This window comes from Neoarius graeffei, chromosome 2, assembly GCF_027579695.1.
Source record: "Neoarius graeffei isolate fNeoGra1 chromosome 2, fNeoGra1.pri, whole genome shotgun sequence".
In the NCBI taxonomy this organism is placed as follows: Eukaryota; Metazoa; Chordata; class Actinopteri; order Siluriformes; family Ariidae; genus Neoarius; species Neoarius graeffei.
The window spans coordinates 63989942-64007223 of record NC_083570.1 but is presented as its reverse complement, the minus strand read 5'-3'; the positions used below and the strand labels follow the sequence as shown (position 1 = coordinate 64007223).

The following is a 17282-nucleotide window of genomic DNA, read 5'->3' as shown; positions in this document are numbered from 1 at the left end:
GGGCAAGCATAAGGATCTGAGTGACTTTGACAAGGGCCAAATAGTGATGGCTAGATAACTGGGTCTGAGCATCTCCAAAATGTCACATCTTGTGGGGTATTCCTGATATACAGTGGTTCATACCTACCAAAAGTGGTCCAAGGAGGACTGGTGAACTGGCGACAGAGTCATGGATGTCGAAGGCTCATTGATTCGCATGGGGCACAAAAGTTAACCCATCCATCCATTATCTGCAACCACTTATCCTGTGCAGGGTCACGGGCAAGCTGGAGCCTATACCTACTGACTATGGGCAAGAGGCAGGGTACACTCTGGACAAGTCTCCAGATCATTGCAGGGCTGACACATAGAGACAACCATTCACACTTATAGTCAATTTAAAGCCACCAATTAGCCTAACCTGCATGTCTTTGGGGGAAACCGGAGCACCCGGAGGAAACCCACACAGACATGGGGAGAACATGCAAACTCCACACAGAAAGACCCCCGTCGGCCACTGGGCTCGAACCAAGAACCTTCTTGCTGTGAGGCAACAGTGTTAACCATGACACCACTGTGCCGCCCAAAGGCTAACCCATATGGTCTAATCCCACAGAAGTTACTGTAGCAGAAACTGCTGAAAAAGTTAATGCTGGCTAAAACAGAAAGGTGTCAGCATTAACTTTTTCAGCAGTTTGTGCTACAGTAGCTGTTCTGTGGGTTTGGACCATATGGGCTAGCCTTCATGCCCCATGCAAATCAGTAAGCCTTCGACTCCCATGACCCTGTCGCCATTTCACCGGTTGTCCTTCCTTGGACCACTTTTGGTAGGTACTAACCACTGCATACTGGGAACACCCCACAAGGTGTGCCATTTTGGAGATGCTCAGACCCAGTGATCTAGCCATCACCATTTGGCTCTTGTCAAAGTCGCTCAGATCCTTACGCTTGCCCATTTTTCCTGCTTCCAACACATCAGCTCCAAGAACGGACTGTTCCCTTGCTGCCCAATATATCCCACCCCTTGACACGTGCCACTGTAACAACATAATCAGTGTTATTCACTTCACCTGTCAGTGTTTTTAATTTTATGGATGATCTGTGTATACTATCATATGAATCAGATGATACTATTCAGATGAATAACCTTTGTCTGGAAGGTTTTCTGGCTCACAAACTGTTGCCAGTGGAGTATTGTAATATACTGTATACTACTGAAGCTTGCATATCAAGGGCATCCTCAGATAATTTCCTGCTTGCTAATTGGATTTTTACCAGTTAAAATGATGTGAGATGAGAGTCTGGTACAGATGAACCTATAAAGGCAAAGTAGGCTAACCTCAAATTCCATTTTCACCTGAGTTATTTTAAGGGAGTCGTTTCTTGCTTTTAAATGCTCTGTGAAGTCCTAATGAGCACAAAGTGACGATTACTCTTTCTCTGTGGCGTTTCCTTATTCAGTTATACAAGATTCCCTTCATTAAGACTGGAAGTGGTCTATATTCCCCCTAATGCGCTAGACTAACGTTTAACTGTTGGGTCATTAAAAATGAGATTAATTACCTTGATGCATAGCCTTCACTGACCCTTGGAAATTTTCCTCCTTGTCAAAACTTTCTCAGAAAGCTAACGGCCACCATCAGCAGGAGCGTGTCATAAGTGGCTCACCTACACCTGTCCATGTTTTCCTTTTCAGTCCTGTCCCTCTCCGACCTACTTTTGTAGCATGGCTAATAAATTGAGCCGAATGGTTCGGAGAGTTTTGCCCTGCTTTGCCTTTACTACTGCACAGATCAGACAGATATGTAATGAAAGCAGTTCATCTCATCCAAAAATAAACCTGCACCGATGTGCATGGGCCATCAGTCACCTCTTGTGGCTTTTACAAACGCCTCACGGAAATGGTTGTCAGGTAATTACACAAGAACAGGAGAATATGCATAATTAAATATGCTATCTTGCACACTGATTTAAAATTAATGGGGAGTTCAATGGTTCTTACTGAGTTAAGCTCTACTTAGACTAATGGACTAGCTTTAAATGAATTCTTTATCCTGCAGTGTTTAGCCCCGTGGGATGCTTTTGAGTTGAAGTATACAGAAAGCCTGCTAAAAATAGTGATTGAGAAATTAATACTTGCATTATAATTAGTATGTAGATGTTAAAATGATGTTATCGTCAGAATTGTGAAGTTGTTTTTTTTTTATCTAATTGGTAGAGATGACCAAAAGAACCAAAGTGTAACCTAGAAATGTTTCATTGGTGAAAGTCATTGTGCCCTACTTAACCAGAAGACCAATTCATCAGATTTTTTTCCTCATTTGGGTGAAGCCCAAGGTGCTTAGTGTAGCAGGAAAAAAAACAACTATATTTTGTGTTTTTCTTGTTCCAGTTTATGATTTTAGAAGGAATAATTGTATGGGTTCACATCATGGCATGATTAAAATCTGATACATGAGAGGTTTGATTTGAAAACAATGGCATCTCGAATAAGGAAAAGGTTGATCATCGATTGAAACGAGTCATTTGAAATGTTAACTGATTCAGTAAAACACTTTGAATAAACACGTCTGTAAACTGCTTGTTGAACTCACATTTTAACTTTTCTTCAATGCACCAGCTCTTTTCCTGCATTACTATGTTAGTTAAAAGGCAACAAGGATTCATAATATCTTTTTTACCTCTTTAACATATGGTGTTTCTCCGAAATAAAATTCAGGCAACTTTCAACCTAGAGGCAGTGAGCTTCTTGATTTTCAAAACCCCTCACCTCATTAATTCCTTGTTGTTTTGAGTTCCTCAGCTTCCTCGGAGATGCAGGGGTACTTTTTTGTGGGTGGCAGAGACAATGGAGAGCTACTTCTTTAAAGTTGTCATCCACATCGCTGCTCTCGAAATAGACTCTGACGATGAGATCAGTCCCCTTTCAATTTTTCATGCGGTTGGTGGAAGGGCAGAGACTCAGGGGGATACTCTTTAGAAGCAGAGTGCTGCTCTGTCAGACAGAAAAGCAGGGGGCCTCAATTCTTCCCCTCACTGGGTGCACTCAAATAGAAACTGAATTTTCCAACACAACAAACACTGTTTGGGGGAATCATTACGTGTATGTGATAAACTGGGATGTGGAATGCAGGATGCTGAATGTGATCACAGCAGGGCTGCGGTGCTCACTGATATGCAGCGGGAGTGGACCAATAATGAGTTTAGCCAGTGTGTAGAGTACAAAATCGTCCTGGTATGTCATCTTGTTCTGTGTATGTTTTATTTTTTCAATTCTACAACACTTCCTAACTTCCCAAAACAGTTATTTAATGTAGGGTGTTAACGTTTTTATACCAATATCGATCTTACCAAAAATAAAGGACGTCACCACATTTGAATCTCGTTAAAAAGGTTTTTTTTTTTGTAATTTAATTCAGAAAGGTAAACTTTCATATATTCTATATTCATTATTTCAAGCCTTTTTTGTTTTCATTTTCATGATTACGGTTTATAGCTCATGAAAATCAGAAATCCAGTATCTCAGATTATTAGAATATTTCCTAAGATCAATCAAGAAAAGATTTACAATACAGAAATGTCCAACTTCTGAAAAGTATGTTCATTTATACACTCAGTACTTGGTAGGGGCTCCTTTATCATGAATTACTGCATTGATGCAGCATGGCATGAAGGCGATCAGCCTGTGGCACTACTGAAGTGTTATTGTAGTCCAGGTTACTTTGATAACAGCCTTCAGCTCGTCTGTATTTTTGGGTCAGGTGTTTCTCATCTTCCTCTTGACAATATCCCCATAGAATCTCTATGGGCTTCAGGTCAGGCAAGTTGGCTGCCCAATCAAGCACAGTAATATCATGGTCAGCAAACCATTTAGTAGTAGTTTTGGCACTGTGGGCAGGTGCTAAGTCCTGCTAGAAAAGGCATCTCCATGAAGCTTGTCAGCAGATGGAGGCATGAAGTGCTCTAAAATCTCCTGGTAGATGGCTGCGTTAACTTTGGACTTGATAAAACACAGTGGACCAACACCAGCAGATGACATGGCACCCCAAATCATCAGAGACTGCGAAAACTTCACACTGAACTTCAGACACCTTGGATTCTGTGCCTCTCCACTCTTCCTCCAGACTCTAGGACCTTGATTTCCAAATGAAATGCAAAATTTACTTTCATCTGAAAAGAGGACTTTGGACCATCAAGCAACAGTCCAGTTCTTTCTCTCCTTAGCCCAGGTAAGACACTTCTGATGTTGTCTTTGGTTCAGGAGTGGCTTGATACTAGGAATGTGACAGTTGTCGCTCTTTTTCTGAAGATGTCTGTGCGTAGTGGCTGTTGATGCACTGATACCAGCCTCAGTCCACTCCTTGTGAAGCTCTCCTAAGTTCTTTAATCAACTTTTCTTGATAGTCCTCTCAAGACTGCAGTCATCCCTGTTGCTTGTGCACCTTTTCCAGCCAGCCTTTTCACCAATTACCTTCTGTGGCTTACGCTCCTTGTAGAGGGTGTTGATGATCATCTTCTGGATAACTGTCAAGTCAGCAGTCTTCCCCATGATTGTTGTTGCGTGTACTGAACTAGACCGAGAGATACACGGTATTTATACTGTTTTACTCACACTCAAAATGAAATATTCTAATATTTTGAGATTTTTTTTATTTTTTGTGCTGTCGGCCATAATTATCAAAATTAAAATAGGAAAAATGTTTGGAACATTTTAGTTTATGTGTAATGAGTCTAAATATATTAAATTTTCACTTTCTTAAATAACTGATGGAAAATATTGAACTTTTTCACAATATTCTAATTGTTTGAGATGCACTAGTACATACTAAGTAGACTGTTGTCCTGTAGATGGTTATATTTTGTCGTGTAAAAAACGTTATTAAAAAAATACCCAAAGGAAGTTGTTTTCTATTGATATCTGGACTCCAAGGGGGATTCCAGTAGACTGGTTCAAGATGAGCATCTCAGAACTTGTTGAAGGCTTTGTTTGATTGAGTTTGAGGGGGAAATATCAGTAGGTGGAGGAAGGTTAATTGGCGTTGACTGAAGAGGAGCAACCAAATCCCAAATGTAATTACAGCTGAGGTGAAGTAAGGGAAAGAGTGGACGAGGAGGATGACCTGACCATGGTTTTGTTAGAGTGACCTTCAGGGCATATGCACACAGATCTCCTGTGTGTGAGTAAAGAGATCATTTTAAAACACCAGCACACAGAAATCCAAATCCTAAGTGCTACCTGCCATCTACAGCATAACATAAGCACACAAGTACAGTGTACGAATTCACAGGAGATTTAAAGTCTTTATTCTTGTAAATAATACCTCATATTAGTTTCACAGTAGTTATTGAATAATATGGCTTATGATGAATAACTGAATAATAAGCTGGGAATTTAAGATGTTAATTAAAGGCACCCAGCAAGCAACTTAGCTCTGCTTAGCATGCAGCTTTATTTCTAGATATGGCATTAGTGATTAAGAGGGGATTTAGCTGGAGTTGACTTCTCGAATGAGCTTTTTCCTTTTTAACCCTTTAAACTCTCAATAATTACTAATTGCTCTCACAACGTACATTTTATTTTATTGAATAATATGCATTAAATTGTATAACTGAACAATAAGCTGGGAATTAAAGGGGTTGTCTTCTGTTTAAATGCATGTGAACCTTTTGAGAAGCCTCTTTATCCCCTTTTACACAGCCTGTCCAAGGTGGGAATCTTACGCCTTTATTCCACCTCGTGTTCTGTGTAAAACGTCCGAATGCAGAACAGGGGGTCTGTGTTGTTCCACCTCTGTTCCAGAACAATTGATCGTACCAAAGGTGGAATCGATGTCTGTGTAAAAGGGTCAGTGTGACGTTTTTGACACTGACATTCTTCTTTCCGGCACCAACGCAAATTCAAATGTCTCTGTCTACGGCATCTAAGGTCTGCACACCTTTCTGCCTCAAATCACTTCTGACTTCTTCTCTTCACTTTCTCCTCCAACATATTTCTGATCGCACACCAACTTTACTTGCATTTGAAGAGTGGTACACTCAACAAGTACACGGCTAATAAAAGCACCTCAACGCTCACCCGCAGTTATTGTTTTAAAAGCAATGCCGGTATGGTTGGGGTATTTGCATTTCCGACGCGTAGTGTGTTAAATGTCACCCTAGATGCTGACAGTAATGCCTCTGGTTTTGAAACACCAGCACCTTGTGTAAAAACACACATGCCCCTTTTCCACCAAAGCAGTTCCAGGGCTGGTTCGGGGCCAGTGCTTAGTTTGGAACCGGGTTTTTTGTTTCCACTGACAAAGAACTGGCTCTGGGGCCAGAAAAACTGGTTCCAGGCTAGCACCAACTCTCTGCTGGGCCAGAGGAAAGAACCGCTTACGTCAGCGGGGGGGGGCGGAGTTGTTAAGACCTACAACAATAACAAGACCGCGAAAGAGCCATTTTTAAGCGACGAGAAGCAGCAGCTGTACAAACGTGAAGTCATCCATTATTATTATTGTTGTTGTTGCTGCTGCTTCTTCCGCGTTGTTTTTGCTTCGATATTCACGCCAAGGTTTATGCAAACGTAGCGACGTAATGAAGTATACAGCGACGTAATGACGTATACAACGATGTAATGACGTATACAACGACGTAACTGACGTATACAGTGACGTAATGACGTGTCTTTTCTTAGCACCGCGAGCCATGGAAAAGCAAGCTGGTTCTCAGCTGGCTCGCAAGTTGAACGAGTTGTGAACCAGCACCAGCACTGGCTCCGAACCAGCCCTGGAACTGATTTGGTGGAAAAGGGGTATCACTGGCGCCACTTTATTTAGTTCAGTGCAAATCACTAAAGCTGGAATATTGAGGGATCTTCTATGGCAATATTGCATAACGTGTGTAAAAAGGGCTTTTCTTAACAATACACACACACACACACACACACACACACACCGTCAGCACCACTTTGAGTAAGTGAGGAGTTTAAATGGGACAGCATAATTCATTACCATTAATCAGGCTTAACAGATTCCATTCTTCTTCTTTGAGCATTCACAGCATTATTCGCTTTATTGTTTCTTATTTTACTCTGCAGTGAGAGGCATCTCATATCGTGAGATGATTTACTGCCTGTGAGTTTGTGTTAATGAGGCCATCGCATGCGGCATGGCTTTCAAAGGATGCACTGTTGCCATCTCCATTTTGTTGACACCTCGCCAAATCCTGTTAATGATCCAAGGTGCTTTTAAGGTATTCTGTCTCTTTGACAGTTAAATTCCTCATAGAAAGGATATTAAAGCAGTGTTTTCAAGTGCCTCTTGATGGCTGGGTCCCTCATGTGGACTCGCACTCTCTAAGAGCCAGTGACTCACAAAGGCTAATTAGAATGAACTAGCCTGACTCATTATTGGCTGTGCAGTGTGGTTGTTAAGCAATGAAGTGGTGCTGTAACATCAAATCGGCACTCACTAGTATTTGGCAATGGTTGAAGTATCTGAAGGAAAAAGTACATACTATGTATTAAACTAGCTTAGCTAGTTCACTGACATAAAATACATTCCTAAAGTATTGAAATGTAGGAAATTCAGAGAGGATGAAGGCAGTCTTACATTTGTACTTACAAAGGTATGTGTTCCTGTGAAGCATGTGCGTGTTAGCATTGAAGAAGCAGCCTTGACAGCTTGGTTATTGACTTAGCCCACGACACATATTCTCTTCCATTCACACATTCTTATCATGTCTCTCTCCATCTTCATCATCATCATGCGACCTATTTTTGCACATTCCGGACATACTGTACAGCTTGGACTCCAACAACTCATGCACATATCCTGTAAATATGCACACTTTTCAAATGTGTATATTTCAGATTCTTCCATCTATCCAGGCTTCATGGATTCTTCTATTTCTCATTCTTGTATATAGCTACTTCTTGTCTTTGCTAAATTAATTGTCTTTGCTATCTTAACTCTTCAAGCACCAATCACCAAAGCAAATTCCTTGTATGTGAGAACGCACTTGGTAATAAACTTGATTCTGAATTATTTGTAGCATTTACCTTACGGCACAGTGACATTCATTTCTTCACATATCCCAGCTTGTTAGGGAGCTTGTCAGAGCGCAAGGTCAGCCATGATACAGCACCCTGAGAGTAGAGAGGGTTACGTGGCGGCACCTTGGTGGTGCTGGAGCTTGAACCCCTGACCTTCTGATCAGTAACCCGGAGCCTTAACCATTGAGCCGCAGGGCTTAAAATTAACTTCAGTGCTTGGTCGCCACTCGGGCCAATATCCCTGAATTCTTAGTGGCCCAGGCCAAAATAGAGTGGCCCTTAAATTTCCTCTAGTCAAACACAAAGAAATTTAAAACCATTTTTATTTGAATAACACCCCATGGTGTTTAACATAATCCCCCAGAAATGGATTAATCAACCACATTGATTCTGTGTAATTGTTGTTTAGATATTGTACGTTATTCAAACATTACACGACATTACGGTCCTTTAGCTGACGTTTTTATTCAGAGCGACTAACAATAAGTGCATGTAGCCTCAGTAGCCAAGAGAATCCAAGCGCGACCAGCGCTGAAGTACTAGTGTAAACAGATAACCTACGCATACCATCCAATATCTGGAATGATCGGGGTAGTTAAGAAGTTGAAGAAGCTTGGACACATACATAGACAAGGAATTATTTACACAAGTATGGTATGTTTATTGTTTCCAAAGTTTGACAGCATTTGCATCTGCGTTAAAATGGTTAGCCTATCCTTCTCTGACCTAGCTTTTGCTTCTTGTGCCTATAGAAGAGACATCGTGGTGCAGTCGGCTGCTAGAGTTCTATTAGACTAGCGCTAGGTGCATATGGTTAGAGTTATGGTTATGGTATTTGGCAGACACTTTTGTCCAAAGTATCTTACAATATATAAACACTACATTATTAATAAACCAATACAATAATACAGTCGCTCTACTCTGACACAGCCTACCTTCCAGATGATAGCTGCTGCCTGACTGCAGGATTTCCCATTTTTTTTTACTCTGGCTCAACCTCAGCCTTTAAGCAAACAAACTTGCCCTCTCTTTTACTTTGCCAATTTTATTACTGTGTAGATAATTGTGCACCTCCGTGCTTCTATAGTTCATTAGCTCCTCGCCAGCAACGCCCTCACTAAGCATAAAATAATCGACAATGTCAACATAGCTGATGTCGGGCCACAACTTCATGCCGTCTATCCATTCCGTGAGGGTGGACGGATGGGACACTTTGATCGTATTATCCCCAGAGCACGTCAGAAAATCGGACCCGTGCAACCATCTTTTAGTCATCTTTGATCTTACCTCCCTAACAGTTAGTGTTAGCTACAAACATCAACACAGTGGAGTGGAAGAAAGATCCTGGCTTCTGCTATGATGCAGCAATGAATCATGGGAAAGGTCAGAGTTCAGGAAAGTTGTGGATATCGTGGAGCGATCTAAAAACCCATGAATGGCTTTGAATTTTGCATTTTAGAACTAAACTTTTACTAGAATTCATGAAAGGAAAGCAAAGAAAAGAAAGGTACTCCAAAGAAGGAACATTTTATTAAAATTTTATTGTAATTTTTTTTCCTACTTCTCAAATCATAGTCACCCTTCAGGTGATCAGACCTCAACTTTTAGAGGCCCTGGTCAGTTTTTAGTCACCACTGGCGACTGTGCGACCACCAAGCTTCAACCCTGGAGCCGCTGCCTTGAAGTGAGATTATAGGGTTTAGAGACCTGCTTCTGTTCGGCTGACCATGAATTGGCTTAGTGGTTAGCATGTCTGCCTCTTGACTGGAAGATTGCGAGTTCTGCTTGCGGTCGGGTCATACCAAAGACCATCATAAAAATAGTACTTACTACCATCTGGCAAGGCACACTGCAATACAGACGTGAGTGGGGAAGTCAAACTCTTGCGGTTACCAGAGGACTAGCCCCCCACTGTAACTCTAGCTGTATAGGTGAGAGGCCGAGAGCTATCGAAATGGAGATCGGCGCTGCACCCATACGTCTTAAAGAGTTGGTTAGTACTGGGACAGGAGACTGCCTGAGAAGACCAGATTCTGGCGTAAGAGGGACTTTTTCTTTTTGGTTGATACACAAAATCATCCGGGGCGGCACGGTGGTGTAGTGGTTAGCGCTGTTGCCTCACAGCAAGAAGGTCTGGGTTCGAGCCCCGTGGCCGGCGAGGGCCTTTCTGTGCAGAGTTTGCATGTTCTCCCCGTGTCCGCGTGGGTTTCCTCCGGGTGCTCCGGTTTCCCCCACAGTCCAAAGACATGCAGGTTAGGTTAACTGGTGACTCTAAATTGAGCGTAGGTGTGAATGTGAGTGTGAATGGTTGTCTGTGTCTATGTGTCAGCCCTGTGATGACCTGGCGACTTGTCCAGGGTGTACCCCGCCTTTCGCCCGTAGTCAGCTGGGATAGGCTCCAGCTTGCCTGCGACCCTGTAGAAGGATAAAGCAGCTAGAGATAATGAGATGAGATGAGACAAAATCATCCAAAAACTGTGCTACCTCATTACTGGAATGCACCCATGCAGTGTAACACACTCAAACACAGAAACAAGGACTGTACATTTAATGTGTATCATTGTAAAGTTAGCACTTCCTCCTATAGTAATTTAATGAACTTATTGTGAAACATTTACAGAAGAAGTTATTTTTTGTTATCACATATTGACAGTTGAAAGTCGCACTTGGAGGACGCTCTGGACTCATACAGTAATGCTTTTATGGCTGAGGACTACAGTTGACTTGCTAACTTTAGGACTGCAGTTGTCATGAACAGTTTTGCACTCAAGTTTCCATCAGTGAAGAGTTATAACATCAACAAAACTGACTTCATGTTAAAACTGTTAATGTTATAGTCATGCTGTCTGTTGTTGCCCAAATGAGGATGGGTTCCCTTTTGAGTCTGGTTCCTCTCGAGGTTTCTTCCTCATGTCGTCTGAGGGAGTTTTTCCTCGCCACCGTCGCCACAGGCTTGCTCATTGGGGATAGATTAGGGGTAAAATTAGCTCATGTTTTAAGTCGTTCAAATTCTGTAAAGCTGCTTTGCGACAATGTTTATTGTTAAAAGCGCTATACAAATAAACTTGACTTGATTATAACAACTATAAACATTCATTTTCTAACCAATCAGTCTCTCTCTCTCTCTCTCTCTCTCTCTCTCTCTCTCTCTCTCTCTCAGTTAATAAGACAAAAATGCACTTTGTCCTGCTACCACAGAAACCACAAAGTCCTCTTTCCTGAAGACTTTCTTACAAAGGAAAACTTCCATCCACAATGCGCTGATGTGGAGACTTCTACCATAATCAGCATTCTCCTAACAGAATGCTGAAACATGGCAACAATTACACATTTAATTAACGTTCTTTGTTAAGTAACAACACTTTTCTTAATTAAAAAAAAAATATATATATCTGGATACACTGAGTGTCCACCATACAACTCCTTTTGATTTACTGAAGACATTGAGATTCATCTCATGCTTTTATCCAGAGCAACTTACAACTGAGAATCCAATCAGTAAACCAATTCCTTCAACACTGTGCCATAGTTGTTATGATAGAAACAATAACATTTAAAATCAGCGCACTGATATAAAGCTGTGATTTTCCTTGCAGGGGGAAGTACTGTCAGAGTCTGTGCTGTTACAGAAAATTCTTATTAACACTTTAATCATGATATCATTCATTATACTGGACTTCAATCGTTATAAACCTTTCATGTTCAAAGGGAAAAATATTTTTCTGTATCGTTGAAGAACGGCTTAGTCATTCCACAGAGGCCATTCAAGAATGAAATTAGGTGCTCTGTACTGTATGGGCCAATTTAGGATTTGAGTTGCGCCATTTCACTGAATGATATTGGTGAAAACCTTTTGACATTGGCACCCCTCTGGACCTGAACATCCACTATGGCCCGTTTCTCTTTTTATCTATAAACATAATGTTTGTATTTGTTTTTTATATTGTTTATTATTTTAGGTGTTCAGTTAGGTTTTGAGGTTGGGTGTTTGATATAGTAGTTACAGAAAGCTGCACAGTTCACAAACAGTGTTCCTGATAGCTTAACAGAGTGAGAAATAAATACAAGAATTTTGAAACGTGTTGAGTGAATGAATTTTCTCTCAAAGCACTAGAAATGTTCCTCACAGTTTGGTCTGCATTGAGTGCTCTTGTGCTATGTGAAGAATTTAAAAAAAAAAAGGCACTTGGAATTGAAAAAAGCTTGTTAGCAAGTATAAACAGGATAAAGCGGCTAGAGATAATGAGAATGTTAGCAAGTATAAAAGCTGTTATAATAATATAACTGCTTTGGAGGAGCTGCAGGAAATCAGATTAGCTATTGAGAATGGTGGTGAATTGCACTGTACTCTATTGCAAACATAAATCTACATCCAGTTTTTTAAATTTCTGCTCCTTCTGGCTCTGTATCGTCGATCCACTGCAATTCTTTGCCTGTATAATCAGATATTGTGCTTGAACAATAATCCACCTCCTCAGTGGTAGCATCATATTCTGTCATTTTGCAGAGTAAGCAGCCAAAATGTAAAGAAATTTAAACTACAACATGTTCACGAAACATGGTACTAGGATTACCTACCATGTCTACAAGCACATATACAGACATACACACTAATATATATATTTGCACTAAGAGATATGCCACTCGAATTTTTCATACAAACTACATCCAGGACATTGAGTAACATATTTTCCAATATCTTCATTCGTGAGCATATCAATGAATTGTTTTGATAAATTTGCATACTTTTTCTTTCTGAATATGTCTGTATAATAAAAAGAAAATTACATGCTGGCTTGAAGATCTCATCTCATCTCATTATCTCTAGCCGCTTTATCCTGTTCTACAGGGTCGCAGGCAAGCTGGAGCCTATCCCAGCTGACTACGGGCGAAAGGCGGGGTACACCCTGGACAAGTCGCCAGGTCATCACAGGGCTGACGCATAGACACAGACAACCATTCACACTCACATTCACACCTACGCTCAATTTAGAGTCACCAGTTAACCTAACCTGCATGTCTTTGGACTGTGGGGGAAACCGGAGCACCCGGAGGAAACCCACGCGGACACGGGGAGAACATGCAAACTCCACACAGAAAGGCCCTCGCCGGCCACGGGGCTCGAACCTGGACCTTCTTGCTGTGAGGCGACAGCGCTAACTACTACACCACCGTGCCGCCCTGGCTTGAAGATATGAAGTTTATTTTCTCATGGGTGTCTGTGTCTATGTGTCAGCCCTGTGATGACCTGGCGACTTGTCCAGGGTGTACCCCGCCTTTCGCCTGTAGTCATCTGGGATAGGCTCCAGCTTGCCTGCGACCTGTAGAACAGGCTCACAGAAGAGTTACTGTAGCACAAACTGCTGAAAAAGTTAATGCTGGCTAAAACAGGTGCTAGCATTAACCTTTTCAGCAGTTTGTGCTACAGTAGCTGTTCTGTGGGGTTGGACCATATGGGCTAGCCTTCATGCCCCATGCGAATCAATGAGCCTTCACTACCCACGAACCTGTCACCGGTTCACTGGTTGTCCTTCCTTGGACCACTTTTGGTAGGTACTAACCACTGCATACTGGGAACACCCCACAAGATGTGCCGTTTTGGAGATGCTCAGACCCAGTGATCTATCCATCACAGTTTGACCCTTGTCAGAGTTGATCAGATCCTTACGCTTGCCCATTTTTCCTGCTTGCAACACATCAACTTCAAGAAGTGATTGTTTTCTTGTTGCCTAATATATCTCACCCCTTGACAGGTGCCATTGTAATGAGATAATCAACGTAATTCACTTCACCTGTCAGTGCTCATAACATTATGGCTGATCAGTGTGTGTGTGTGTGTGTGTGTGCACACACATAAAACACCTTGTCTATAACTACATCTATATCTGCCTCCCACTGCCTCATTCTGATATCAGATTTAAAAAAGCTTATTGTTAATATAAATTATCTTAAGACTTTCTGGCTGCATTTACATTGTGGGCCTTGAGGCACAATTCTGACATTTTGACACAGACCTGACACATATCCGATTTCCAAGTTTACATTATTTCCCCGTCTAAATGCACTAGGCTAAAAACAGCAAGAATGGACAAGTGATTCAATAGTTTCCACTGTGAGTATTGTGGTCTTTAGATGCTTTGAATTTTGCCCTCGGCTCTTTAATTTTTCATAGGAATTAGAGTCAGGACCAGCTGCATCCTTACTCTGCCATGGTTCGAGAAATGTTCTCATAGACAGCCTGGTTTCTCTCGCTACACTGTAGATTTTTAAAAAACTGTCATATCCCTGACATATTGATGGCAGTTTATTTCACCTGGACTCCAGTAATTTACTCTTCACAATTTACGTGTGTCTCTTGAGTGCCAAATGATGGATTTTATGTCTCGCAGTAAGCATACAATTTGTGAGCATTTACACGAGTCAATTGACCAGATATCTGATATGGATGTGAAAAATTCAGCTCCGAGCTGTTTACATGTATACTACAATATACAATCTGTATCAGGAGTTAGTGTTTTCCAATCAGAAATGGCTAGCAATGTAAATGCAGCCTAAGATACCTTAAATGAGAAATAGATGTAATAACACTACAGCGTTTAAAGTCTGCATCATTCTCAAACATCTGCGTAATAAAAGGTTTTCCAACATGTGTTTTTATTATGTTTTTATAACAGTTACTTATTTTTATAGCTATTGTTATACAATTTTTCACCCCCTTGAACTGTTGTACATTTTATAGTGTAGCAACCTTGGAATTGGCCCAAAAAAAAAATCACACACAGGTGGACTGCATTCAATTAATTATAAACTACTTTAGGAGTTTCACAGCAATAGAGGTAGATACTTAAAGGTGCTGACTGCACAGTCATCTGAAATTTTTTTTATTGTGCATGCCATTTTCCTATGTCTCGCAAGAACAATATAATGCGGACAAGATGTGATCATTTTGATGTGCTGAGGGTTACTTTTCTCCGTTTTGGGACTGTTTTCCTATCTTTTGAGGTAAACAGTATGGACCTATGGAAACAGCTGAACACGAGGAGCTTTAACTAATTAGCATAGCTATGGAACTGCGTCACAGCAAGATGGTGACGCATGGAAAACATCGTGCCGATTAAAAATATAGATTACACCAGCAGATCATGTTACATCCAAAAGCTGAAACATGCAGGCATCACAGATCCATATAATTTACCCACAAATTTATTTATTCTGCTCTCTCTCTCTCTCATTCCTCCTCTGTGTGTGTGTGTGTGTGTGTGTGCGCGCGCGCATGCGCACACACGTTCACAGCTTCAGATGGGTTAAATGCAGAGGAGGAATTTCGCTGTGTTTGAGTGTACATGTGACAAAAATAAAGGCTTCTTCTTCTTAATGTACCCACAAATGTATTTATTCCACTTGAAAAGTGTACGGCAAACCAGCTACTGGATTTGGAACACTATGACAGCATGAACTATTTAGTATTTGGGACTTCTGAATACACCATAGATGCTAAAGATTTACAAAAGTACAGATGCTGACCAATATTTCGAGGCAGGTTTTATGCATGCTGAAATGTGGGAAATTCCTGATAAAGAAAAATACCTTATTATGACAAAGGTAAGCTCAAACTTGGACTTCTAATAAATAAGCCAGGGCCTAGATCTAGCATACTTTATGGTGTTTCGCTGAGTCTACATTATCAGTATATAACAAACATGCTGCTAGTCGAGCCAAGCGTTAGGTCTAATAAAATATACCGTGTCCAAAGCTCACATCCAGACATACATTTTAATCTTGCACAGAGCTTTCACACTAACCTGATATAAAATGTTCTCCACACACGGGAATACTTTATCATCCAGTCTTCCCGTTTAACTGCAGCTTGCCATTTTTCTCATCTTTCTGGGTTCGCCGGGAAGCAGTGAAAAATTAAACCAGGTTTATCTCAACATCTGTTATTACATCCAAAAGAACTATGGGTCTCTGGCATTGTTCTTTTTGATGGAACTTCTACAAGTTTATCTGTAGATGTTTACTGAATTGGGCTTACGGTCACTCGCGTACACTGTGCCAGTCACCGGCAAACACACAGCTTGGCCGGATGAACAAATCCACAGTTACGATGAGATCATGTGAAAGGCCCCTATAATATAACTCCATACTCGCTATTGTGGAGTCGAGCCCATGCATTCTAAGGCTAAGATAGCTAAGCACTAGCTAGAATGGTTGAGTTATCTGTCCAGAAAAATGACATGTTTTCTAACCTTGCTCCATCTTGCACTTGCACTCACTAGGCAGGCTTTCCATTTTTTTTCTGCTGGCTTTTCGCTGGTGGGAGAGTGGAGTCCACCATGTTTGCCCATGCCGACTTGTTTTTAGTTAAAAGTAGGTCAAACGCCCCACAGTGGTCACATGACATTGCTATTCACTTGGTTCGGCAATGTTCGGAATCATAAAATGTGGGACACATTTTATCTCGTCAAAACAGTGACACACAGGGTACACGGTGTGCGCAGCATCGCAGCATCTTGAAACTCCAACAGCTATAGCCAAAGAACATTTTGCCCAGAATTCAACTTTGCAGTCAGCACCTTTAAGCAATTACAACAATTACATGTTTTATTTGTAAATATGTTTTGCATATACTGCACAGAATTTATTTATTTATTTGGGTGGAGGCCGGCCGGGACGCGTGGTATAGTTGTAGTAGGTTCCTAGTCATGCCTTCACATTATCCATCATGTGAGGAAACATATACACTTTGTATATCTTTGTATATTCACTTTTTGAGATGCAGTTTAAGAAATTGAACACTATGCTCTGTGCTAATCCTAACCCCAAATGTAGTTATTCCATCTGGGCAGTTAAAGAACATCAGGACTGCTCTCAGATCACTTGGTGCTTGAGGCCTGAATGACTGGACTTGATGATGGTGGATGGATGAGCAGGCAGGCAGGCCAAAACCTTAACTACTGTAAAACAGTCTCTGAGGGTTCTGGTTATATAACCATTTTGTGCAACACTTTTCAGGAAGGTAGCTTTTATATGCTTTCAGACCTTTGGCTTCTATCACTGGTGTTCTGAACAGTTCCATCTTGGCCAACTTCTGTAGAAACGTGGGGGTTTTTTTCAGCAAAGCAAACCTAATGACTTCTCAACAAGTGAACTGTGAAGACTTTTTTTTTTTTTAACAAAATCTTTGGAACTGCCTTTTAAGTAGTTGTTATGGGGATGAATTTTAGTAACCATAGACCTGGAGAAGTTGTTTTATGGAATTTTATGG

The 17282-nt window shown here is 41.1% G+C and overlaps 1 protein-coding gene across 2 annotated transcripts in view; it reads left to right on the top strand.

The window, feature by feature from the left end:
* Window positions 1–17282, top strand: part of nell2a (neural EGFL like 2a) — a 209590-nt gene that overhangs the window by 86594 nt on the left and 105714 nt on the right. The window lies entirely within an intron of this gene.